The 26,261-nt window shown below is 64.8% G+C and overlaps 2 non-coding genes and 1 pseudogene across 2 annotated transcripts; all 3 read right to left on the bottom strand.

Annotated features, from left to right (window-relative positions):
• Positions 1–729: 729 nt before the first annotated feature.
• LOC125993286 (5S ribosomal RNA) lies at positions 730–848 on the bottom strand. The gene has a single exon (XR_007490115.1). It is a non-coding gene; the product is annotated as a 5S ribosomal RNA (ribosomal RNA).
• A 4,055-nt stretch (positions 849–4,903) lies between these two features.
• On the bottom strand, positions 4,904–5,022 carry LOC125993191 (5S ribosomal RNA; annotated as a pseudogene).
• An 874-nt stretch (positions 5,023–5,896) lies between these two features.
• Positions 5,897–6,015, bottom strand: LOC125993210 (5S ribosomal RNA). The gene has a single exon (XR_007490066.1). It is a non-coding gene; the product is annotated as a 5S ribosomal RNA (ribosomal RNA).
• Between the last annotated feature and the right edge of the window lie 20,246 nt (positions 6,016–26,261).

Below are 26,261 nucleotides of genomic sequence, written 5' to 3'. Positions count from 1 at the left end.
CGGGCCGCGCACTCGCGCACGCCGCCCGGTTCAAATTTTCTAAGTGCAACGCACAATGAGATGCATGAGAAACGGCCTTGGTTACCATCACATTTGAAGCGATGAATACGAAGTTAAATTTTATGACTCGGTGTATAAGTCGAGGTCGATTTTTTTCGGTCGATTTTGGATCGAAAAAGGTCGACCAATACACCGGCAAATACGGTATATATACTTATTATAAATGTAGTATTTATTTATATTGATTTATTGTTTATTTATATATATAAAGGCAGGTCCGCAAAAATATTTCTGACGCGTAGCCGGTCCGTGGCGCAAGAAAGGTTGGGGACCACTAGTCTAAAAGAATCTGGCCGTAACTGGAATAGGGTTCTACGCGAATGCCCAACGGAAAAGTGAAGTGCACAAAACCTGCATTTGGCTGTATCAAAATAAATGTCATGAAAAAGGTAAAAACACTACATGGAAGCGCAATGTGTTGTGCTGGGTTCTTTTACAAGTAAAGACTGCTGCTTTGAGTTCACAGGGAGCCATGCTCTTTATTCACTGTACATAGAGGTTTTGAACTCGTGTTGTAGTTTCAGTGTCGGAGTTCAAACTAGGCTTGCAGTTTCCGAATGCCATTCGTGATGGGTGTTGTAAAAAGGTCTTGGCTTAAACGATTGAAGTGCACATAAGAAGAAAAAAAAAAAAAAAAAAGAGCTTGAAGTGCACATAAGAAAAAGAAAAAGCTTACAGCACCTGGTATTCCCAGGCAGTCTCCCATCCAAGTACTAACCAGGCCCGACCCTGCTTAGCTTCCGAGATAAGACGAGATCAGGCGTTCTCAGGGTAGTATGGCCGTAAGCCGTGAGGTGACCCAACATTTTGCATTTTATAGACACAATCGCCCCTGAAACTAGCGAGCAAGCCAATGAAGCCTTCAAAACTGCTTCGGCACATGGAGACCAAGCATCCTGCATTAAAAGACAAACCTTAACCACTTCGGGTTTCATTGTCTCCGATTACGCCTGGATGGGACCGGCTCGTTTCTGAGAAACAAGCTCGGTGCTCCCAATAATTCAACGTAATGGTGACTTTTATTTTTATGTGGTTTATATTTGTTTTTATGCCAGTCGTATCATTTTATTTAATCCTATTTATATATATATATATATTTAAAATGGACTTAGTTTTCCCTCGCCCGGACGCGGGTCACCGGGGCCTCCCTCTGGAGCCAGGCCTGGAGGCGGGGCTCGAAGGCGAGCGTCTGGTGGCCGGGCCTTCGCCCATGGGGCCCGGCCGGGCATAGCCCGAAATGGAAACGTGGGTCCCCCTTCCCATGGGCTCACCACCTGTGGGAGGGGCCGAAGGGGTCGGGTGCAATGTGAGCTGGGCGGCAGCCAAAGGCGGGGACCTTGGCGGTCTGATCCCCGGCTGCAGAAGCTGGCTCTTGGGACATGGAATGTCACCTCTCTGGCTGGAAAGGAGCCCGAGCTGGTGTGCGAGGCAGAAAGATTCCGACTAGATATAGTCGGACTAGCCTCCACACACAGTTTGGGTTCCGGTACAAGCCCTCTCGAGAGGGGCTGGACTCTCTTCCACTCTGGAGTTGCCCACGGTGAGAGGCGTCGAGCAGGTGTGGGTATACTTATTGCCCCCCGGCTGGGCGCCTGCACATTGGGGTTCACCCCGGTGAACGAGAGGGTAGCCTCCCTCCGCCTTCGGGTGGGGGGACGGGTCCTGACTGTTGTTTGTGTCTATGCACCAAACAGCAGCTCAGAGTACCCACCCTTCTTGGGGTCCCTGGAGGAAGTGCTGGAGAGCGCTCCTTCTGGGGACTCTATCGTTCTACTGGGTGACTTCAATGCTCACGTGGGCAATGACAGTGAGACCTGGAAGGGCGTGATTGGGAGGAACGGCCCCCCTGATCTGAACCCGAGCGGTGTTCTATTGTTGGACTTCTGTGCTCGACACGGATTTTCAATAATGAACACCATGTTCAAACATAAGGGTGTCCATGTGTGCACTTGGCACCAGGACACCCTAGGCCGCAGTTCGATGATCGACTTTGTAGTCGTGTCATCGGATTTGCGGCCGCATGTTTTGGACACTCGGGTGAAGAGAGGGGCGGAGCTGTCAACTGATCACCACCTGGTGGTGGGTTGGCTCCGATGGTGGGGGAAGATGCCGGTCCGACCTGGCAGACCCAAACGCTCTGTGAGGGTCTGCTGGGAACGTCTGGCAGAATCTCCTGTCAGGAAGAGCTTCAACTCCCACCTCCGGCAGAGCTTTTCCCACGTCCCGGGGGAGGCGGGGGACATTGAGTCTGAGTGGACCATGTTCCGCGCCTCCATTGTTGAGGCGGCCGACCGGAGCTGTGGCCGTAAGGTCGTTGGTGCCTGTCGTGGCGGCAACCCCCGAACCCGCTGGTGGACACCGGCGGTAAGGGATGCCGTCAAGCTGAAGAAGGAGTCCTATCGGGCCGTTTTGGCCTGCGGGACTCCGGAGGCAGCTGACAGGTACCGGATGGCCAAGCGGAACGCGGCTTCGGCGGTTGCTGAGGCAAAAACCCGGGCGTGGGAGGAGTTCGGTGAGGCCATGGAGAATGACTTTCGGACGGCTTCGAGGAAATTCTGGTCCACCATCCGGCGTCTCAGGAGGGGGAAGCAGTGCAACGTCAACACTGTTTACAGTGGGGATGGCGTGCTGCTGACCTCGACTCGGGACGTCGTGAGTCGGTGGGGAGAATACTTCGAAGACCTCCTCAATTCCACCTACACGCCTTCCATTGAGGAAGCAGGGCCTAGAGACTCTGAGGCGGATTCTCCAATCTCTGGGGTCGAAGTCACTGAGGTAGTTAAAAAACTCCTCGGTGGCAAGGCCCCGGGGGTGGATGAGATCCGCCCAGAGTTCTTAAAGGCTCTGGATGTTGTGGGGCTGTCATGGCTGACACGCCTCTACAACGTTGCGTGGACATCGGGGACAGTGCCTCTGGATTGGCAGACTGGGGTGGTGGTTCCCCTCTTTAAGAAGGGGGACCGGAGGGTGTGTTCCAATTACAGGGGAATCACACTCCTCAGCCTCCCTGGTAAGGTCTATTCAGGGGTGCTGGAGAGGAGGGTCCGTCGGGAGGTCGAACCTCGGATTCAGGAGGAGCAGTGTGGCTTTCGTCCTGGCCGTGGAACAGTGGACCAGCTCTACACCCTCGGCAGGATCCTCGAGGGTGCATGGGAGTTTGCCCAACCAGTCCACATGTGTTTTGTGGACTTGGAGAAGGCGTTCGACCGTGTCCCTCGGGAGGTTCTGTGGAGGGTGCTTCGGGAGTACGGGGTGCCGAGCCAACTGATAAGGGCGGTTCGGTCCCTGTATCACCGATGCCAGAGTCTGGTCCGCATTTCCGGCAGTAAGTCGGATTCGTTCCCAGTGAGGGTTGGACTCCGCCAAGGCTGCCCTTTGTCACCGATTCTGTTCATAATTTTTATGGACAGAATTTCTAGGCGCAGCCGAGGCGTTGAGGGGGTCCGGTTTGGGGACCTCAGCATCGCGTCTCTGCTTTTTGCAGATGACGTGGTGCTGTTGGCTTCTTCAGGCCGTGATCTCCAGCTCTCGCTGGAACGGTTCGCAGCCGAGTGCGAAGCGGTCGGGATGAGGGTCAGCACCTCCAAATCCGAGTCCATGGTCCTCGATCGGAAAAGGGTGGAATGCCCTCTCCGGATCGGGGATGAGATCCTGCCCCAAGTGGAGGAGTTCAAGTATCTTGGAGTCTTGTTCACGAGTGAGGGGAGGATGGAGCGTGAGATCGACAGGCGGATCGGTGCAGCGTCGGCAGTAATGCGGACCCTGTACCGGTCCGTTGTGGTGAAGAGAGAGCTGAGCCAAAAGGCAAAGCTCTCAATTTACCGGTCGATTTACGCTCCTACCCTCACCTATGGTCACGAGCTATGGGTCGTGACCGAAAGAACGAGATCTCGGATACAAGCGGCCGAAATGAGTTTTCTCCGCAGGATGTCCGGGCTCTCCCTTAGAGATAGGGTGAGAAGCTCGGTCATCCGGGAGAGACTCGGAGTAGAGTCGCTACTCCTCCACGTTGAGAGGAGCCAGATGAGGTGGCTCGGGCATCTTATCAGGATGCCTCCTGGACGCCTCCCTGGGGAGGTGTTCCGGGCATGTCCCACCGGTAGGAGACCCCGGGGACGACCCAGGACGCGCTGGAGAGACTATGTCTCTCAGCTGGCCTGGGAACGCCTTGGGATCCCCCGGGATGAGCTGGATGAAGTGGCTGGGGAGAGGGAAGTCTGGGAGTCCCTCCTGAAGCTGTTGCCCCCGCGACCCGACCCCGGATAAGCGGAAGAAGATGGATGGATGGATGGATATATATATTTATTATAAATGTAGTATTTATTTATATAGATTTATTGTTTATTTATATATATAAAGGCAGGTCCGCAAAAATATTTCTGACGCGTAGCCGGTCCGTGGCGCAAGAAAGTTTGGGGACCACTAGTCTAAAAGAATCTGGCCGTAACTGGAATAGGGTTCTACGCGAATGCCCAACGGAAAAGTGAAGTGCACAAAACCTGCATTTGGCTGTATCAAAATAAATGTCATGAAAAAGGTAAAAACACTACATGGAAGCGCAATGTGTTGTGCTGGGTTCTTTTACAAGTAAAGACTGCTGCTTTGAGTTCACAGGGAGCTATGCTCTTTATTCACTGTACATAGTCTGTCCTCTAGCGGTAAAAACGTGAACTGCAATGCTATGGCTGTCGCCACACAATGTAGGTTTTAAACTCGTGTTGTAGTTTCAGTGTCGGAGTTCAAACTAGGCTTGCAGTTTCCGAATGCCATTCGTGATGGGTGCTGTAAAAAGTTCTTGGCTTAAACGATTGAAGTGCACATAAGAAAAAAAAAAAAAAAAAAAAGCTTACGGTAACTGGTATTCCCAGGCGGTCTCCCATCCAAGTACTAACCAGGCCCGACCCTGCTTAGCCTCCGAGATCGGACGAGAGCGGGCGCTCTCAGGGTAGTATTGCCGTAAGCCGTGAAACCGCTCAGAATTTTTCATTTTATAGACACAATCGCCCCTGAAACCATGCCAAGCAGCGGCGGGACTTGATGGCTGTGGTAAAAGTTTCCTTTCACAATTGACGTGGGAAAAAAAAAAAAAAAAAAGGCTTTCAGCACCTGGTATTCCCGGACGGTCACCCTTCCCTTTTGTTTTTTTTTTTTGTTTTTTTTACAACCAGGGCCGAAACAGGCTTTCTTCCAAGGCTTTTGGTGTTTTCTGGAAACATGGCTATCATGAAAAGTTATTGACAGCTTTTTATGCGGTAGCACGAATTTGCCGTTGCGACCTGCATTTTGCTGAATCAAAATAAATGCCTTGAAAAGTTTAAAAACACTTCATGGAAGTCACTTCACTGGTTTCTTTTATATCAAACAAATTGTTTTAGGTTATTCACCTGACATGTTTCGGCGGTTTCTTCCGCCTTCATCAGAGTGTCACAGATGTGATGGTGACGCGTCTTTATCAGCTGATGGATCAACATGTCAGGTGAATAACCTAAAACAATTTGTTTGATATAAAAGAAACCAGTGAAGTGATTAAATAAGGAAAAACAAAATGAACTTAGTACAATTACTTCATGGAAGTGTTGTGTTGGGTTCTTTTACAAGTCAAGCCTGCTGCTTTGAGTTCACAGGGAGCCATGCTCACTGTACATAGTCTGCTCTCTAGCGGTAAAAAATTTAACTACAATGCTGTGGATGTCACCACATAATATAGCTTTCAAACTCGTGTTATAGTTTCAATGTCGGAGTTTAAATTAGGCTTGCTGTTTCCGGATGCCATTCGTGATGGGTGTTGTAAAAAATAGCTTCTTAAACGATTGAAGTGCACATAAGAAAAAGAAAAAGCTTACAGCACCTGGTATTCCCAGGCGGTCTCCCATCCAAGTACTAACCAGGCCCGACCCTGCTTAGCTTCCGAGATCGGACGAGATCGGGCGTTCTCAGGGTAGTATGGCCGTAAGCCGTGAGGTGACCCAACATTTTGCATTTTATAGACACAATCGCCCCTGAAACTCGCGAGCGAGCCAATGAAGCCTTCAAAACTGCTTCGGCACATGGAGACCAAGCATCCTGCATTAAAAGACAAACCTTAACCACTTCGGGTTTCATTGTCTCCGATTACGCCTGGATGGGACCGGCTCGTTTCTGAGAAACAAGCTCGGTGCTCCCAATAATTCAACGTAATGGTGACTTTTATTTTTATGTGGTTTATATTTGTTTTTATGCCAGTCGTATCATTTTATTTAATCGTATTTACCGTATTTGCCGGTGTACAGGTCGACTCGGTGTATAAGTCGACCCCCTAAAATTCGACGGAAATTTACGATTTTATGATATATCCTTTGTATAAGTCGAGCTCAATTGTTGCATTATATTAAACTTCAAAATTCAATATGCGAAATTTATTGACGAAATGTGTTCAAATTCTGGGAGGCCGTGCGCATGCTGCTGTTTATAAGCACCGCGGAGGAGATCGCGGCCGGCGAGCTCGCGCACGCCGCCCGGCACCAACGGGAGGCCGGAAATAGCTCCAAGCCGAGCGGATCGGCACTTTATAAGCACCGCGGAGGAGATCGCGGCGCCTCATTGGACTTCCAGCCGCCGGCGAGCTCGCGCACCCGCCCGGCACATCCGGGAGGCCGTGCGCACGAGCCAAGTGGCCGAAAATAGCCCCCGCCGAGCGGATCGGCTGTTTATAAGCACCGCGGAGGTGGTCGCGGCGCCTCATTCGACTTCCAGCGGCCGGCGAGCTCGCGCACCCGCCCGGCACATCCGGGAGGCCGTGCGCACGAGCCAAGTGGCCGAAAATAGCCCCCGCCGAGCGGATCGGCTGTTTATAAGCACCGCGGAGGTGGTCGGGCGCCTCATTCGACTTCCAGCGGCCGGCGAGCTCGCGCACCCGCCCGGCACATCCGGGAGGCCGTGCGCACGAGCCAAGTGGCCGAAAATAGCCCCCGCCGAGCGGATCGGCTGTTTATAAGCACCCCGGAGGTGGTCGCGGCGCCTCATTCGACTTCCAGCGGCCGGCGAGCTCGCGCACCCGCCCGGCACATCCGGGAGGCCGTGCGCACGAGCCAAGTGGGCGAAAATAGCCCCCGCCGAGCGGATCGGCTGTTTATAAGCACCGCGGAGGTGGTCGCGGCGCCTCATTCGACTTCCAGCGGCCGGCGAGCTCGCGCACCCGCCCGGCACATCCGGGAGGCCGTGCGCACGAGCCAAGTGGCCGAAAATAGCCCCCGCCGAGCGGATCGGCTGTTTATAAGCACCGCGGAGGTGGTCGCGGCGCCTCATTCGACTTCCAGCGGCCGGCGAGCCCGCGCACCCGCCCGGCACATCCGGGAGGCCGTGCGCACGAGCCAAGTGGCCGAAAATAGCCCCCGCCGAGCGGATCGGCTGTTTATAAGCACCGCGGAGGTGGTCGCGGCGCCTCATTCGACTTCCAGCGGCCGGCGAGCTCGCGCACCCGCCCGGCACATCCGGGAGGCCGTGCGCACGAGCCAAGTGGCCGAAAATAGCCCCCGCCGAGCGGATCGGCGGTTTATAAGCACCGCGGAGGTGGTCACGGCGCCTCATTCGACTTCCAGCGGCCGGCGAGATCGCGCACCCGCCCGGCACATCCTGGAGGCCGTGCGCACGAGCCAAGTGGCCGAAAATAGCCCCCGCCGAGCGGATCGGCTGTTTATAAGCACCGCGGAGGTGGTCGCGGCGCCTCATTCGACTTCCGGCGGGCGGCGAGCTCGCGCACCCGCCCGGCACATCCGGGAGGCCGTGCGCACGAGCCAAGTGGCCGAAAATAGCCCCCGCCGAGCGGATCGGCTGTTTATAAGCACCGCGGAGGTGGTCGCGGCGCCTCATTCGACTTCCAGCGGCCGGCGAGCTCGCGCACCCGCCCGGCACATCCGGGAGGCCGTGCGCACGAGCCAAGTGGCCGAAAATAGCCCCCGCCGAGCGGATCGGCTGTTTATAAGCACCGCGGAGGTGGTCGCGGCGCCTCATTCGACTTCCAGCGGCCGGCGAGCTCGCGCACCCGCCCGGCACATCCGGGAGGCCGTGCGCACGAGCCAAGTGGCCGAAAATAGCCCCCGCCGAGCGGATCGGCTGTTTATAAGCACCGCGGAGGTGGTCGCGGCGCCTCATTCGACTTCCAGCGGCCGGCGAGCTCGCGCACCCGCCCGGCACATCCGGGAGGCCGTGCGCACGAGCCAAGTGGCCGAAAATAGCCCCCGCCGAGCGGATCGGCTGTTTATAAGCACCGCGGAGGTGGTCGCGGCGCCTCATTCGACTTCCAGCGGCCAGCGAGCTCGCGCACCCGCCCGGCACATCCGGGAGGCCGTGCGCACGAGCCAAGTGGCCGAAAATAGCCCCCGCCGAGCGGATCGGCTGTTTATAAGCACCGCGGAGGTGGTCGCGGCGCCTCATTCGACTTCCAGCGGCCGGCGAGCTCGCGCACCCGACCGGCACATCCGGGAGGCCGTGCGCACGAGCCAAGTGGCCGAAAATAGCCCCCGCCGAGCGGATCGGCTGTTTATAAGCACCGCGGAGGTGGTCGCGGCGCCTCATTCGACTTCCGGCGGGCGGCGAGCTCGCGCACCCGCCCGGCACATCCGGGAGGCCGTGCGCACGAGCCAAGTGGCCGAAAATAGCCCCGGCCGAGCGGATCGGCTGTTTATAAGCACCGCGGAGGTGGTCGCGGCGCCTCATTCGACTTCCAGCGGCCGGCGAGCTCGCGCACCCGCCCGGCACATCCGGGAGGCCGTGCGCACGAGCCAAGTGGCCGAAAACAGCCCCCGCCGAGCGGATCGGCTGTTTATAAGCACCGCGGAGGTGGTCGCGGCGCCTCATTCGACTTCCAGCGGCCGGCGAGCTCGCGCACCCGCCCGGCACATCCGGGAGGCCGTGCGCACGAGCCAAGTGGCCGAAAATAGCCCCCGCCGAGCGGATCGGCTGTTTATAAGCACCGCGGAGGTGGTCGCGGCGCCTCATTCGACTTCAAGCGGCCGGCGAGCTCGCGCACCCGCCCGGCACATCCGGGAGGCCGTGCGCACGAGCCAAGTGGCCGAAAATAGCCCCCGCCGAGCGGATCGGCTGTTTATAAGCACCGCGGAGGTGGTCGCGGCGCCTCATTCGACTTCCAGCGGCCGGCGAGCTCGCGCACCCGCCCGGCACATCCGGGAGGCCGTGCGCACGAGCCAAGTGGCCGAAAATAGCCCCCGCCGAGCGGATCGGCGGTTTATAAGCACCGCGGAGGTGGTCACGGCGCCTCATTCGACTTCCAGCGGCCGGCGAGATCGCGCACCCGCCCGGCACATCCTGGAGGCCGTGCGCACGAGCCAAGTGGCCGAAAATAGCCCCCGCCGAGCGGATCGGCTGTTTATAAGCACCGCGGAGGTGGTCGCGGCGCCTCATTCGACTTCCGGCGGGCGGCGAGCTCGCGCACCCGCCCGGCACATCCGGGAGGCCGTGCGCACGAGCCAAGTGGCCGAAAATAGCCCCCGCCGAGCGGATCGGCTGTTTATAAGCACCGCGGAGGTGGTCGCGGCGCCTCATTCGACTTCCAGCGGCCGGCGAGCTCGCGCACCCGCCCGGCACATCCGGGAGGCCGTGCGCACGAGCCAAGTGGCCGAAAATAGCCCCCGCCGAGCGGATCGGCTGTTTATAAGCACCGCGGAGGTGGTCGGGCGCCTCATTCGACTTCCAGCGGCCGGCGAGCTCGCGCACCCGCCCGGCACATCCGGGAGGCCGTGCGCACGAGCCAAGTGGCCGAAAATAGCCCCCGCCGAGCGGATCGGCTGTTTATAAGCACCGCGGAGGTGGTCGCGGCGCCTCATTCGACTTCCAGCGGCCGGCGAGCTCGCGCACCCGCCCGGCACATCCGGGAGGCCGTGCGCACGAGCCAAGTGGCCGAAAATAGCCCCCGCCGAGCGGATCGGCTGTTTATAAGCACCGCGGAGGTGGTCGCGGCGCCTCATTCGACTTCCGGCGGGCGGCGAGCTCGCGCACCCGCCCGGCACATCCGGGAGGCCGTGCGCACGAGCCAAGTGGCCGAAAATAGCCCCGGCCGAGCGGATCGGCTGTTTATAAGCACCGCGGAGGTGGTCGCGGCGCCTCATTCGACTTCCAGCGGCCGGCGAGCTCGCGCACCCGCCCGGCACATCCGGGAGGCCGTGCGCACGAGCCAAGTGGCCGAAAACAGCCCCCGCCGAGCGGATCGGCTGTTTATAAGCACCGCGGAGGTGGTCGCGGCGCCTCATTCGACTTCCAGCGGCCGGCGAGCTCGCGCACCCGCCCGGCACATCCGGGAGGCCGTGCGCACGAGCCAAGTGGCCGAAAATAGCCCCCGCCGAGCGGATCGGCTGTTTATAAGCACCGCGGAGGTGGTCGCGGCGCCTCATTCGACTTCAAGCGGCCGGCGAGCTCGCGCACCCGCCCGGCACATCCGGGAGGCCGTGCGCACGAGCCAAGTGGCCGAAAATAGCCCCCGCCGAGCGGATCGGCTGTTTATAAGCACCGCGGAGGTGGTCGCGGCGCCTCATTCGACTTCCAGCGGCCGGCGAGCTCGCGCACCCGCCCGGCACATCCGGGAGGCCGTGCGCACGAGCCAAGTGGCCGAAAATAGCCCCCGCCGAGCGGATCGGCGGTTTATAAGCACCGCGGAGGTGGTCACGGCGCCTCATTCGACTTCCAGCGGCCGGCGAGATCGCGCACCCGCCCGGCACATCCTGGAGGCCGTGCGCACGAGCCAAGTGGCCGAAAATAGCCCCCGCCGAGCGGATCGGCTGTTTATAAGCACCGCGGAGGTGGTCGCGGCGCCTCATTCGACTTCCGGCGGGCGGCGAGCTCGCGCACCCGCCCGGCACATCCGGGAGGCCGTGCGCACGAGCCAAGTGGCCGAAAATAGCCCCCGCCGAGCGGATCGGCTGTTTATAAGCACCGCGGAGGTGGTCGCGGCGCCTCATTCGACTTCCAGCGGCCGGCGAGCTCGCGCACCCGCCCGGCACATCCGGGAGGCCGTGCGCACGAGCCAAGTGGCCGAAAATAGCCCCCGCCGAGCGGATCGGCTGTTTATAAGCACCGCGGAGGTGGTCGGGCGCCTCATTCGACTTCCAGCGGCCGGCGAGCTCGCGCACCCGCCCGGCACATCCGGGAGGCCGTGCGCACGAGCCAAGTGGCCGAAAATAGCCCCCGCCGAGCGGATCGGCTGTTTATAAGCACCGCGGAGGTGGTCGCGGCGCCTCATTCGACTTCCAGCGGCCGGCGAGCTCGCGCACCCGCCCGGCACATCCGGGAGGCCGTGCGCACGAGCCAAGTGGCCGAAAATAGCCCCCGCCGAGCGGATCGGCTGTTTATAAGCACCGCGGAGGTGGTCGCGGCGCCTCATTCGACTTCCAGCGGCCGGCGAGCTCGCGCACCCGCCCGGCACATCCGGGAGGCCGTGCGCACGAGCCAAGTGGCCGAAAATAGCCCCCGCCGAGCGGATCGGCTGTTTATAAGCACCGCGGAGGTGGTCGCGGCGCCTCATTCGACTTCCAGCGGCCGGCGAGCCCGCGCACCCGCGCGGCACATCCGGGAGGCCGTGCGCACGAGCCAAGTGGCCGAAAATAGCCCCCGCCGAGCGGATCGGCTGTTTATAAGCACCGCGGAGGTGGTCGCGGCGCCTCATTCGACTTCCAGCGGCCGGCGAGCTCGCGCACCCGCCCGGCACATCCGGGAGGCCGTGCGCACGAGCCAAGTGGCCGAAAATAGCCCCCGCCGAGCGGATCGGCTGTTTATAAGCACCGCGGAGGTGGTCGCGGCGCCTCATTCGACTTCCAGCGGCCGGCGAGCTCGCGCACCCGCCCGGCACATCCGGGAGGCCGTGCGCACGAGCCAAGTGGCCGAAAATAGCCCCCGCCGAGCGGATCGGCTGTTTATAAGCACCGCGGAGGTGGTCGCGGCGCCTCATTCGACTTCCAGCGGCCGGCGAGCTCGCGCACCCGCCCGGCACATCCGGGAGGCCGTGCGCACGAGCCAAGTGGCCGAAAATAGCCCCCGCCGAGCGGATCGGCTGTTTATAAGCACCGCGGAGGTGGTCGCGGCGCCTCATTCGACTTCCAGCGGCCGGCGAGCTCGCGCACCCGCCCGGCACATCCGGGAGGCCGTGCGCACGAGCCAAGTGGCCGAAAATAGCCCCCGCCGAGCGGATCGGCTGTTTATAAGCACCGCGGAGGTGGTCGCGGCGCCTCATTCGACTTCCAGCGGCCAGCGAGCTCGCGCACCCGCCCGGCACATCCGGGAGGCCGTGCGCACGAGCCAAGTGGCCGAAAATAGCCCCCGCCGAGCGGATCGGCTGTTTATAAGCACCGCGGAGGTGGTCGCGGCGCCTCATTCGACTTCCAGCGGCCGGCGAGCTCGCGCACCCGACCGGCACATCCGGGAGGCCGTGCGCACGAGCCAAGTGGCCGAAAATAGCCCCCGCCGAGCGGATCGGCTGTTTATAAGCACCGCGGAGGTGGTCGCGGCGCCTCATTCGACTTCCGGCGGGCGGCGAGCTCGCGCACCCGCCCGGCACATCCGGGAGGCCGTGCGCACGAGCCAAGTGGCCGAAAATAGCCCCCGCCGAGCGGATCGGCTGTTTATAAGCACCGCGGAGGTGGTCGCGGCGCCTCATTCGACTTCCAGCGGCCGGCGAGCTCGCGCACCCGCCCGGCACATCCGGGAGGCCGTGCGCACGAGCCAAGTGGCCGAAAATAGCCCCCGCCGAGCGGATCGGCTGTTTATAAGCACCGCGGAGGTGGTCGCGGCGCCTCATTCGACTTCCAGCGGCCGGCGAGCCCGCGCACCCGCGCGGCACATCCGGGAGGCCGTGCGCACGAGCCAAGTGGCCGAAAATAGCCCCCGCCGAGCGGATCGGCTGTTTATAAGCACCGCGGAGGTGGTCGCGGCGCCTCATTCGACTTCCAGCGGCCGGCGAGCTCGCGCACCCGCCCGGCACATCCGGGAGGCCGTGCGCACGAGCCAAGTGGCCGAAAATAGCCCCCGCCGAGCGGATCGGCTGTTTATAAGCACCGCGGAGGTGGTCGCGGCGCCTCATTCGACTTCCAGCGGCCGGCGAGCTCGCGCACCCGCCCGGCACATCCGGGAGGCCGTGCGCACGAGCCAAGTGGCCGAAAATAGCCCCCGCCGAGCGGATCGGCTGTTTATAAGCACCGCGGAGGTGGTCGCGGCGCCTCATTCGACTTCCAGCGGCCGGCGAGCTCGCGCACCCGCCCGGCACATCCGGGAGGCCGTGCGCACGAGCCAAGTGGCCGAAAATAGCCCCCGCCGAGCGGATCGGCTGTTTATAAGCACCGCGGAGGTGGTCGCGGCGCCTCATTCGACTTCCAGCGGCCGGCGAGCTCGCGCACCCGCCCGGCACATCCGGGAGGCCGTGCGCACGAGCCAAGTGGCCGAAAATAGCCCCCGCCGAGCGGATCGGCTGTTTATAAGCACCGCGGAGGTGGTCGCGGCGCCTCATTCGACTTCCAGCGGCCAGCGAGCTCGCGCACCCGCCCGGCACATCCGGGAGGCCGTGCGCACGAGCCAAGTGGCCGAAAATAGCCCCCGCCGAGCGGATCGGCTGTTTATAAGCACCGCGGAGGTGGTCGCGGCGCCTCATTCGACTTCCAGCGGCCGGCGAGCTCGCGCACCCGACCGGCACATCCGGGAGGCCGTGCGCACGAGCCAAGTGGCCGAAAATAGCCCCCGCCGAGCGGATCGGCTGTTTATAAGCACCGCGGAGGTGGTCGCGGCGCCTCATTCGACTTCCGGCGGGCGGCGAGCTCGCGCACCCGCCCGGCACATCCGGGAGGCCGTGCGCACGAGCCAAGTGGCCGAAAATAGCCCCGGCCGAGCGGATCGGCTGTTTATAAGCACCGCGGAGGTGGTCGCGGCGCCTCATTCGACTTCCAGCGGCCGGCGAGCTCGCGCACCCGCCCGGCACATCCGGGAGGCCGTGCGCACTAGCCAAGTGGCCGAAAACAGCCCCCGCCGAGCGGATCGGCTGTTTATAAGCACCGCGGAGGTGGTCGCGGCGCCTCATTCGACTTCCAGCGGCCGGCGAGCTCGCGCACCCGCCCGGCACATCCGGGAGGCCGTGCGCACGAGCCAAGTGGCCGAAAATAGCCCCCGCCGAGCGGATCGGCTGTTTATAAGCACCGCGGAGGTGGTCGCGGCGCCTCATTCGACTTCAAGCGGCCGGCGAGCTCGCGCACCCGCCCGGCACATCCGGGAGGCCGTGCGCACGAGCCAAGTGGCCGAAAATAGCCCCCGCCGAGCGGATCGGCTGTTTATAAGCACCGCGGAGGTGGTCGCGGCGCCTCATTCGACTTCCAGCGGCCGGCGAGCTCGCGCACCCGCCCGGCACATCCGGGAGGCCGTGCGCACGAGCCAAGTGGCCGAAAATAGCCCCCGCCGAGCGGATCGGCGGTTTATAAGCACCGCGGAGGTGGTCACGGCGCCTCATTCGACTTCCAGCGGCCGGCGAGATCGCGCACCCGCCCGGCACATCCTGGAGGCCGTGCGCACGAGCCAAGTGGCCGAAATAAGCCCCCGCCGAGCGGATCGGCTGTTTATAAGCACCGCGGAGGTGGTCGCGGCGCCTCATTCGACTTCCGGCGGGCGGCGAGCTCGCGCACCCGCCCGGCACATCCGGGAGGCCGTGCGCACGAGCCAAGTGGCCGAAAATAGCCCCCGCCGAGCGGATCGGCTGTTTATAAGCACCGCGGAGGTGGTCGCGGCGCCTCATTCGACTTCCAGCGGCCGGCGAGCTCGCGCACCCGCCCGGCACATCCGGGAGGCCGTGCGCACGAGCCAAGTGGCCGAAAATAGCCCCCGCCGAGCGGATCGGCTGTTTATAAGCACCGCGGAGGTGGTCGCGGCGCCTCATTCGACTTCCAGCGGCCGGCGAGCTCGCGCACCCGCCCGGCATATCCGGGAGGCCGTGCGCACGAGCCAAGTGGCCGAAAATAGCCCCCGCCGAGCGGATCGGCTGTTTATAAGCACCGAGGAGGTGGTCGCGGCGCCTCATTCGACTTCCAGCGGCCGGCGAGCCCGCGCACCCGCCCGGCACATCCGGGAGGCCGTGCGCACGAGCCAAGTGGCCGAAAATAGCCCCCGCCGAGCGGATCGGCTGTTTATAAGCACCGCGGAGGTGGTCGCGGCGCCTCATTCGACTTCCAGCGGCCGGCGAGCTCGCGCACCCGCCCGGCACATCCGGGAGGCCGTGCGCACAAGCCAAGTGGCCGAAAATAGCCCCCGCCGAGCGGATCGGCTGTTTATAAGCACCGCGGAGGTGGTCGCGGCGCCTCATTCGACTTCCAGCGGCCGGCGAGCTCGCGCACCCGCCCGGCACATCCGGGAGGCCGTGCGCACGAGCCAAGTGGCCGAAAATAGCCCCCGCCGAGCGGATCGGCTGTTTATAAGCACCGCGGAGGTGGTCGCGGCGCCTCATTCGACTTCCAGCGGCCGGCGAGCTCGCGCACCCGCCCGGCACATCCGGGAGGCCGTGCGCACGAGCCAAGTGGCCGAAAATAGCCCCCGCCGAGCGGATCGGCTGTTTATAAGCACCGCGGAGGTGGTCGCGGCGCCTCATTCGACTTCCAGCGGCCGGCGAGCTCGCGCACCCGCCCGGCACATCCGGGAGGCCGTGCGCACAAGCCAAGTGGCCGAAAATAGCCCCCGCCGAGCGGATCGGCTGTTTATAAGCACCGCGGAGGTGGTCGCGGCGCCTCATTCGACTTCCAGCGGCCGGCGAGCTCGCGCACCCGCCCGGCACATCCGGGAGGCCGTGCGCACGAGCCAAGTGGCCGAAAATAGCCCCCGCCGAGCGGATCGGCTGTTTATAAGCACCGCGGAGGTGGTCGCGGCGCCTCATTCGACTTCCAGCGGCCGGCGAGCTCGCGCACCCGCCCGGCACATCCGGGAGGCCGTGCGCACGAGCCAAGTGGCCGAAAATAGCCCCCGCCGAGCGGATCGGCTGTTTATAAGCACCGCGGAGGTGGTCGCGGCGCCTCATTCGACTTCCAGCGGCCGGCGAGCTCGCGCACCCGCCCGGCACATCCGGGAGGCCGTGCGCACGAGCCAAGTGGCCGAAAATAGCCCCCGCCGAGCGGATCGGCTGTTTATAAGCACCGCGGAGGTGGTCGCGGCGCCTCATTCGACTTCCAGCGGCCGGCGAGATCGCGCACCCGCCCGGCACATCCGGGAGGCCGTGCGCACGAGCCAAGTGGCCGAAAATAGCCCCCGCCGAGCGGATCGGCTGTTTATAAGCACCGCGGAGGTGGTCGCGGCGCCTCATTCGACTTCCAGCGGCCGGCGAGCTCGCGCACCCGCCCGGCACATCCGGGAGGCCGTGCGCACGAGCCAAGTGGCCGAAAATAGCCCCCGCCGAGCGGATCGGCTGTTTATAAGCACCGCGGAGGTGGTCGCGGCGCCTCATTCGACTTCCGGCGGGCGGCGAGCTCGCGCACCCGCCCGGCACATCCGGGAGGCCGTGCGCACGAGCCAAGTGGCCGAAAATAGCCCCCGCCGAGCGGATCGGCTGTTTATAAGCACCGCGGAGGTGGTCGCGGCGCCTCATTCGACTTCCAGCGGCCGGCGAGCTCGCGCACCCGCCCGGCACATCCGGGAGGCCGTGCGCACGAGCCAAGTGGCCGAAAATAGCCCCCGCCGAGCGGATCGGCTGTTTATAAGCACCGCGGAGGTGGTCGCGGCGCCTCATTCGACTTACAGCGGTCGGCGAGCTCGCGCACCCGCCCGGCACATCCGGGAGGCCGTGCGCACGAGCCAAGTGGCCGAAAATAGCCCCCGCCGAGCGGATCGGCTGTTTATAAGCACCGCGGAGGTGGTCGCGGCGCCTCATTCGACTTCCAGCGGCCGGCGAGCTCGCGCACCCGCCCGGCACATCCGGGAGGCCGTGCGCACGAGCCAAGTGGCCGAAAATAGCCCCCGCCGAGCGGATCGGCTGTTTATAAGCACCGCGGAGGTGGTCGCGGCGCCTCATTCGACTTCCGGCGGGCGGCGAGCTCGCGCACCCGCCCGGCACATCCGGGAGGCCGTGCGCACGAGCCAAGTGGCCGAAAATAGCCCCCGCCGAGCGGATCGGCTGTTTATAAGCACCGCGGAGGTGGTCGCGGCGCCTCATTCGACTTCCAGCGGCCGGCGAGCTCGCGCACCCGCCCGGCACATCCGGGAGGCCGTGCGCACGAGCCAAGTGGCCGAAAATAGCCCCCGCCGAGCGGATCGGCTGTTTATAAGCACCGCGGAGGTGGTCGCGGCGCCTCATTCGACTTCCGGCGAGCTCGCGCACCCGCCCGGCACATCCGGGAGGCCGTGCGCACGAGCCAAGTGGCCGAAAATAGCCCCCGCCGAGCGGATCGGCTGTTTATAAGCACCGCGGAGGTGGTCGCGGCGCCTCATTCGACTTCCAGCGGCCGGCGAGCTCGCGCACCCGCCCGGCACATCCGGGAGGCCGTGCGCACGAGCCAAGTGGCCGAAAATAGCCCCCGCCGAGCGGATCGGCTGTTTATAAGCACCGCGGAGGTGGTCGGGCGCCTCATTCGACTTCCAGCGGCCGGCGAGCTCGCGCACCCGCCCGGCACATCCGGGAGGCCGTGCGCACGAGCCAAGTGGCCGAAAATAGCCCCCGCCGAGCGGATCGGCTGTTTATAAGCACCGCGGAGGTGGTCGCGGCGCCTCATTCGACTTCCAGCGGCCGGCGAGCTCGCGCACCCGCCCGGCACATCCGGGAGGCCGTGCGCACGAGCCAAGTGGGCGAAAATAGCCCCCGCCGAGCGGATCGGCTGTTTATAAGCACCGCGGAGGTGGTCGCGGCGCCTCATTCGACTTCCAGCGGCCGGCGAGCTCGCGCACCCGCCCGGCACATCCGGGAGGCCGTGCGCACGAGCCAAGTGGCCGAAAATAGCCCCCGCCGAGCGGATCGGCTGTTTATAAGCACCGCGGAGGTGGTCGCGGCGCCTCATTCGACTTCCAGCGGCCGGCGAGCCCGCGCACCCGCCCGGCACATCCGGGAGGCCGTGCGCACGAGCCAAGTGGCCGAAAATAGCCCCCGCCGAGCGGATCGGCTGTTTATAAGCACCGCGGAGGTGGTCGCGGCGCCTCATTCGACTTCCAGCGGCCGGCGAGCTCGCGCACCCGCCCGGCACATCCGGGAGGCCGTGCGCACGAGCCAAGTGGCCGAAAATAGCCCCCGCCGAGCGGATCGGCTGTTTATAAGCACCGCGGAGGTGGTCGCGGCGCCTCATTGGACTTCCAGCCGCCGGCGAGCTCGCGCACCCGCCCGGCACATCCGGGAGGCCGTGCGCACGAGCCAAGTGGCCGAAAATAGCCCCCGCCGAGCGGATCGGCTGTTTATAAGCACCGCGGAGGTGGTCGCGGCGCCTCATTCGACTTCCAGCGGCCGGCGAGCTCGCGCACCCGCCCGGCACATCCGGGAGGCCGTGCGCACGAGCCAAGTGGCCGAAAATAGCCCCCGCCGAGCGGATCGGCTGTTTATAAGCACCGCGGAGGTGGTCGGGCGCCTCATTCGACTTCCAGCGGCCGGCGAGCTCGCGCACCCCGCCCGGCACATCCGGGAGGCCGTGCGCACGAGCCAAGTGGCCGAAAATAGCCCCCGCCGAGCGGATCGGCTGTTTATAAGCACCGCGGAGGTGGTCGCGGCGCCTCATTCGACTTCCAGCGGCCGGCGAGCTCGCGCACCCGCCCGGCACATCCGGGAGGCCGTGCGCACGAGCCAAGTGGCCGAAAATAGCCCCCGCCGAGCGGATCGGCTGTTTATAAGCACCGCGGAGGTGGTCGCGGCGCCTCATTCGACTTCCAGCGGCCGGCGAGCTCGCGCACCCGCCCGGCACATCCGGGAGGCCGTGCGCACGAGCCAAGTGGCCGAAAATAGCCCCCGCCGAGCGGATCGGCTTTTTATAAGCACCGCGGAGGTGGTCGCGGCGCCTCATTCGACTTCCAGCGGCCGGCGAGCCCGCGCACCCGCCCGGCACATCCGGGAGGCCGTGCGCACGAGCCAAGTGGCCGAAAATAGCCCCCGCCGAGCGGATCGGCTGTTTATAAGCACCGCGGAGGTGGTCGCGGCGCCTCATTCGACTTCCAGCGGCCGGCGAGCTCGCGCACCCGCCCGGCACATCCGGGAAGCCGTGCGCACGAGCCAAGTGGCCGAAAATAGCCCCCGCCGAGCGGATCGGCTGTTTATAAGCACCGCGGAGGTGGTCGCGGCGCCTCATTCGACTTCCAGCGGCCGGCGAGCTCGCGCACCCGCCCGGCACATCCGGGAGGCCGTGCGCACGAGCCAAGTGGCCGAAAATAGCCCCCGCCGAGCGGATCGGCTGTTTATAAGCACCGCGGAGGTGGTCGCGGCGCCTCATTCGACTTCCAGCGGCCGGCGAGCTCGCGCACCCGCCCGGCACATCCGGGAGGCCGTGCGCACGAGCCAAGTGGCCGAAAATAGCCCCGGCCGAGCGGATCGGCTGTTTATAAGCACCGCGGAGGTGGTCGCGGCGCCTCATTCGACTTCCAGCGGCCGGCGAGCTCGCGCACCCGCCCGGCACATCCGGGAGGCCGTGCGCACGAGCCAAGTGGCCGAAAACAGCCCCCGCCGAGCGGATCGGCTGTTTATAAGCACCGCGGAGGTGGTCGCGGCGCCTCATTCGACTTCCAGCGGCCGGCGAGCTCGCGCACCCGCCCGGCACATCCGGGAGGCCGTGCGCACGAGCCAAGTGGCCGAAAATAGCCCCCGCCGAGCGGATCGGCTGTTTATAAGCACCGCGGAGGTGGTCGCGGCGCCTCATTCGACTTCAAGCGGCCGGCGAGCTCGCGCACCCGCCCGGCACATCCGGGAGGCCGTGCGCACGAGCCAAGTGGCCGAAAATAGCCCCCGCCGAGCGGATCGGCTGTTTATAAGCACCGCGGAGGTGGTCGCGGCGCCTCATTCGACTTCCAGCGGCCGGCGAGCTCGCGCACCCGCCCGGCACATCCGGGAGGCCGTGCGCACGAGCCAAGTGGCCGAAAATAGCCCCCGCCGAGCGGATCGGCGGTTTATAAGCACCGCGGAGGTGGTCACGGCGCCTCATTCGACTTCCAGCGGCCGGCGAGATCGCGCACCCGCCCGGCACATCCTGGAGGCCGTGCGCACGAGCCAAGTGGCCGAAAATAGCCCCCGCCGAGCGGATCGGCTGTTTATAAGCACCGCGGAGGTGGTCGCGGCGCCTCATTCGACTTCCGGCGGGCGGCGAGCTCGCGCACCCGCCCGGCACATCCGGGAGGCCGTGCGCACGAGCCAAGTGGCCGAAAATAGCCCCCGCCGAGCGGATCGGCTGTTTATAAGCACCGCGGAGGTGGTCGCGGCGCCTCATTCGACTTCCAGCGGCCGGCGAGCTCGCGCACCCGCCCGGCACATCCGGGAGGCCGTGCGCACGAGCCAAGTGGCCGAAAATAGCCCCCGCCGAGCGGATCGGCTGTTTATAAGCACCGCGGAGGTGGTCGCGGCGCCTCATTCGACTTCCAGCGGCCGGCGAGCTCGCGCACCCGCCCGGCATATCCGGGAGGCCGTGCGCACGAGCCAAGTGGCCGAAAATAGCCCCCGCCGAGCGGATCGGCTGTTTATAAGCACCGAGGAGGTGGTCGCGGCGCCTCATTCGACTTCCAGCGGCCGGCGAGCCCGCGCACCCGCCCGGCACATCCGGGAGGCCGTGCGCACGAGCCAAGTGGCCGAAAATAGCCCCCGCCGAGCGGATCGGCTGTTTATAAGCACCGCGGAGGTGGTCGCGGCGCCTCATTCGACTTCCAGCGGCCGGCGAGCTCGCGCACCCGCCCGGCACATCCGGGAGGCCGTGCGCACAAGCCAAGTGGCCGAAAATAGCCCCCGCCGAGCGGATCGGCTGTTTATAAGCACCGCGGAGGTGGTCGCGGCGCCTCATTCGACTTCCAGCGGCCGGCGAGCTCGCGCACCCGCCCGGCACATCCGGGAGGCCGTGCGCACGAGCCAAGTGGCCGAAAATAGCCCCCGCCGAGCGGATCGGCTGTTTATAAGCACCGCGGAGGTGGTCGCGGCGCCTCATTCGACTTCCAGCGGCCGGCGAGCTCGCGCACCCGCCCGGCACATCCGGGAGGCCGTGCGCACGAGCCAAGTGGCCGAAAATAGCCCCCGCCGAGCGGATCGGCTGTTTATAAGCACCGCGGAGGTGGTCGCGGCGCCTCATTCGACTTCCAGCGGCCGGCGAGCTCGCGCACCCGCCCGGCACATCCGGGAGGCCGTGCGCACGAGCCAAGTGGCCGAAAATAGCCCCCGCCGAGCGGATCGGCTGTTTATAAGCACCGCGGAGGTGGTCGCGGCGCCTCATTCGACTTCCAGCGGCCAGCGAGCTCGCGCACCCGCCCGGCACATCCGGGAGGCCGTGCGCACGAGCCAAGTGGCCGAAAATAGCCCCCGCCGAGCGGATCGGCTGTTTATAAGCACCGCGGAGGTGGTCGCGGCGCCTCATTCGACTTCCAGCGGCCGGCGAGCTCGCGCACCCGACCGGCACATCCGGGAGGCCGTGCGCACGAGCCAAGTGGCCGAAAATAGCCCCCGCCGAGCGGATCGGCTGTTTATAAGCACCGCGGAGGTGGTCGCGGCGCCTCATTCGACTTCCAGCGGCCGGCGAGCTCGCGCACCCGCCCGGCACATCCGGGAGGCCGTGCGCACGAGCCAAGTGGCCGAAAATAGCCCCCGCCGAGCGGATCGGCTGTTTATAAGCACCGCGGAGGTGGTCGCGGCGCCTCATTGGACTTCCAGCCGCCGGCGAGCTCGCGCACCCGCCCGGCACATCCGGGAGGCCGTGCGCACGAGCCAAGTGGCCGAAAATAGCCCCCGCCGAGCGGATCGGCTGTTTATAAGCACCGCGGAGGTGGTCGCGGCACCTCATTCGACTTCCAGCGGCCGGCGAGCTCGCGCACCCGCCCGGCACATCCGGGAGGCCGTGCGCACGAGCCAAGTGGCCGAAAATAGCCCCCGCCGAGCGGATCGGCTGTTTATAAGCACCGCGGAGGTGGTCGGGCGCCTCATTCGACTTCCAGCGGCCGGCGAGCTCGCGCACCCGCCCGGCACATCCGGGAGGCCGTGCGCACGAGCCAAGTGGCCGAAAATAGCCCCCGCCGAGCGGATCGGCTGTTTATAAGCACCGCGGAGGTGGTCGCGGCGCCTCATTCGACTTCCAGCGGCCGGCGAGCTCGCGCACCCGCCCGGCACATCCGGGAGGCCGTGCGCACGAGCCAAGTGGCCGAAAATAGCCCCCGCCGAGCGGATCGGCTGTTTATAAGCACCGCGGAGGTGGTCGCGGCGCCTCATTCGACTTCCAGCGGTCGGCGAGCTCGCGCACCCGCCCGGCACATCCGGGAGGCCGTGCGCACGAGCCAAGTGGCCGAAAATAGCCCCCGCCGAGCGGATCGGCTGTTTATAAGCACCGCGGAGGTGGTCGCGGCGCCTCATTCGACTTCCAGCGGCCGGCGAGCTCGCGCACCCGCCCGGCACATCCGGGAGGCCGTGCGCACGAGCCAAGTGGCCGAAAATAGCCCCCGCCGAGCGGATCGGCTGTTTATAAGCACCGCGGAGGTGGTCGCGGCGCCTCATTCGACTTCCAGCGGCCGGCGAGCTCGCGCACCCGCCCGGCACATCCGGGAGGCCGTGCGCACGAGCCAAGTGGCCGAAAATAGCCCCCGCCGAGCGGATCGGCTGTTTATAAGCACCGCGGAGGTGGTCGCGGCGCCTCATTCGACTTCCAGCGGCCAGCGAGCTCGCGCACCCGCCCGGCACATCCGGGAGGCCGTGCGCACGAGCCAAGTGGCCGAAAATAGCCCCCGCCGAGCGGATCGGCTGTTTATAAGCACCGCGGAGGTGGTCGCGGCGCCTCATTCGACTTCCAGCGGCCGGCGAGCTCGCGCACCCGACCGGCACATCCGGGAGGCCGTGCGCACGAGCCAAGTGGCCGAAAATAGCCCCCGCCGAGCGGATCGGCTGTTTATAAGCACCGCGGAGGTGGTCGCGGCGCCTCATTCGACTTCCGGCGGGCGGCGAGTTCGCGCACCCGCCCGGCACATCCGGGAGGCCGTGCGCACGAGCCAAGTGGCCGAAAATAGCCCCGGCCGAGCGGATCGGCTGTTTATAAGCACCGCGGAGGTGGTCGCGGCGCCTCATTCGACTTCCAGCGGCCGGCGAGCTCGCGCACCCGCCCGGCACATCCGGGAGGCCGTGCGCACGAGCCAAGTGGCCGAAAACAGCCCCCGCCGAGCGGATCGGCTGTTTATAAGCACCGCGGAGGTGGTCGCGGCGCCTCATTCGACTTCCAGCGGCCGGCGAGCTCGCGCACCCGCCCGGCACATCCGGGAGGCCGTGCGCACGAGCCAAGTGGCCGAAAATAGCCCCCGCCGAGCGGATCGGCTGTTTATAAGCACCGCGGAGGTGGTCGCGGCGCCTCATTCGACTTCAAGCGGCCGGCGAGCTCGCGCACCCGCCCGGCACATCCGGGAGGCCGTGCGCACGAGCCAAGTGGCCGAAAATAGCCCCCGCCGAGCGGATCGGCTGTTTATAAGCACCGCGGAGGTGGTCGCGGCGCCTCATTCGACTTCCAGCGGCCGGCGAGCTCGCGCACCCGCCCGGCACATCCGGGAGGCCGTGCGCACGAGCCAAGTGGCCGAAAATAGCCCCCGCCGAGCGGATCGGCGGTTTATAAGCACCGCGGAGGTGGTCACGGCGCCTCATTCGACTTCCAGCGGCCGGCGAGATCGCGCACCCGCCCGGCACATCCTGGAGGCCGTGCGCACGAGCCAAGTGGCCGAAAATAGCCCCCGCCGAGCGGATCGGCTGTTTATAAGCACCGCGGAGGTGGTCGCGGCGCCTCATTCGACTTCCGGCGGGCGGCGAGCTCGCGCACCCGCCCGGCACATCCGGGAGGCCGTGCGCACGAGCCAAGTGGCCGAAAATAGCCCCCGCCGAGCGGATCGGCTGTTTATAAGCACCGCGGAGGTGGTCGCGGCGCCTCATTCGACTTCCAGCGGCCGGCGAGCTCGCGCACCCGCCCGGCACATCCGGGAGGCCGTGCGCACGAGCCAAGTGGCCGAAAATAGCCCCCGCCGAGCGGATCGGCTGTTTATAAGCACCGCGGAGGTGGTCGCGGCGCCTCATTCGACTTCCAGCGGCCGGCGAGCTCGCGCACCCGCCCGGCACATCCGGGAGGCCGTGCGCACAAGCCAAGTGGCCGAAAATAGCCCCCGCCGAGCGGATCGGCTGTTTATAAGCACCGCGGAGGTGGTCGCGGCGCCTCATTCGACTTCCAGCGGCCGGCGAGCTCGCGCACCCGCCCGGCACATCCGGGAGGCCGTGCGCACGAGCCAAGTGGCCGAAAATAGCCCCCGCCGAGCGGATCGGCTGTTTATAAGCACCGCGGAGGTGGTCGCGGCGCCTCATTCGACTTCCAGCGGCCGGCGAGCTCGCGCACCCGCCCGGCACATCCGGGAGGCCGTGCGCACGAGCCAAGTGGCCGAAAATAGCCCCCGCCGAGCGGATCGGCTGTTTATAAGCACCGCGGAGGTGGTCGCGGCGCCTCATTCGACTTCCAGCGGCCGGCGAGCTCGCGCACCCGCCCGGCACATCCGGGAGGCCGTGCGCACGAGCCAAGTGGCCGAAAATAGCCCCCGCCGAGCGGATCGGCTGTTTATAAGCACCGCGGAGGTGGTCGCGGCGCCTCATTCGACTTCCAGCGGCCGGCGAGATCGCGCACCCGCCCGGCACATCCGGGAGGCCGTGCGCACGAGCCAAGTGGCCGAAAATAGCCCCCGCCGAGCGGATCGGCTGTTTATAAGCACCGCGGAGGTGGTCGCGGCGCCTCATTCGACTTCCAGCGGCCGGCGAGCTCGCGCACCCGCCCGGCACATCCGGGAGGCCGTGCGCACGAGCCAAGTGGCCGAAAATAGCCCCCGCCGAGCGGATCGGCTGTTTATAAGCACCGCGGAGGTGGTCGCGGCGCCTCATTCGACTTCCGGCGGGCGGCGAGCTCGCGCACCCGCCCGGCACATCCGGGAGGCCGTGCGCACGAGCCAAGTGGCCGAAAATAGCCCCCGCCGAGCGGATCGGCTGTTTATAAGCACCGCGGAGGTGGTCGCGGCGCCTCATTCGACTTCCAGCGGCCGGCGAGCTCGCGCACCCGCCCGGCACATCCGGGAGGCCGTGCGCACGAGCCAAGTGGCCGAAAATAGCCCCCGCCGAGCGGATCGGCTGTTTATAAGCACCGCGGAGGTGGTCGCGGCGCCTCATTCGACTTACAGCGGTCGGCGAGCTCGCGCACCCGCCCGGCACATCCGGGAGGCCGTGCGCACGAGCCAAGTGGCCGAAAATAGCCCCCGCCGAGCGGATCGGCTGTTTATAAGCACCGCGGAGGTGGTCGCGGCGCCTCATTCGACTTCCAGCGGCCGGCGAGCTCGCGCACCCGCCCGGCACATCCGGGAGGCCGTGCGCACGAGCCAAGTGGCCGAAAATAGCCCCCGCCGAGCGGATCGGCTGTTTATAAGCACCGCGGAGGTGGTCGCGGCGCCTCATTCGACTTCCAGCGGCCGGCGAGCTCGCGCACCCGCCCGGCACATCCGGGAGGCCGTGCGCACGAGCCAAGTGGCCGAAAATAGCCCCCGCCGAGCGGATCGGCTGTTTATAAGCACCGCGGAGGTGGTCGCGGCGCCTCATTCGACTTCCAGCGGCCGGCGAGATCGCGCACCCGCCCGGCACATCCGGGAGGCCGTGCGCACGAGCCAAGTGGCCGAAAATAGCCCCCGCCGAGCGGATCGGCGGTTTATAAACACCGCGGAGGTGGTCGCGGCGCCTCATTCGACTTCCAGCGGGCCGCGCACTCGCGCACGCCGCCCGGTTCAAATTTTCTAAGTGCAACGCACAATGAGATGCATGAGAAACGGCCTTGGTTACCATCACATTTGAAGCGATGAATACGAAGTTAAATTTTATGACTCGGTGTATAAGTCGAGGTCGATTTTTTTCGGTCGATTTTGGATCGAAAAAGGTCGACCAATACACCGGCAAATACGGTATATATACTTATTATAAATGTAGTATTTATTTATATTGATTTATTGTTTATTTATATATATAAAGGCAGGTCCGCAAAAATATTTCTGACGCGTAGCCG

Source organism: Syngnathus scovelli, unplaced genomic scaffold, assembly GCF_024217435.2.
Source record: "Syngnathus scovelli strain Florida unplaced genomic scaffold, RoL_Ssco_1.2 HiC_scaffold_27, whole genome shotgun sequence".
Classification (NCBI taxonomy): domain Eukaryota; kingdom Metazoa; phylum Chordata; class Actinopteri; order Syngnathiformes; family Syngnathidae; genus Syngnathus; species Syngnathus scovelli.
This window is presented reverse-complemented; position numbering and strand designations above follow the sequence as displayed.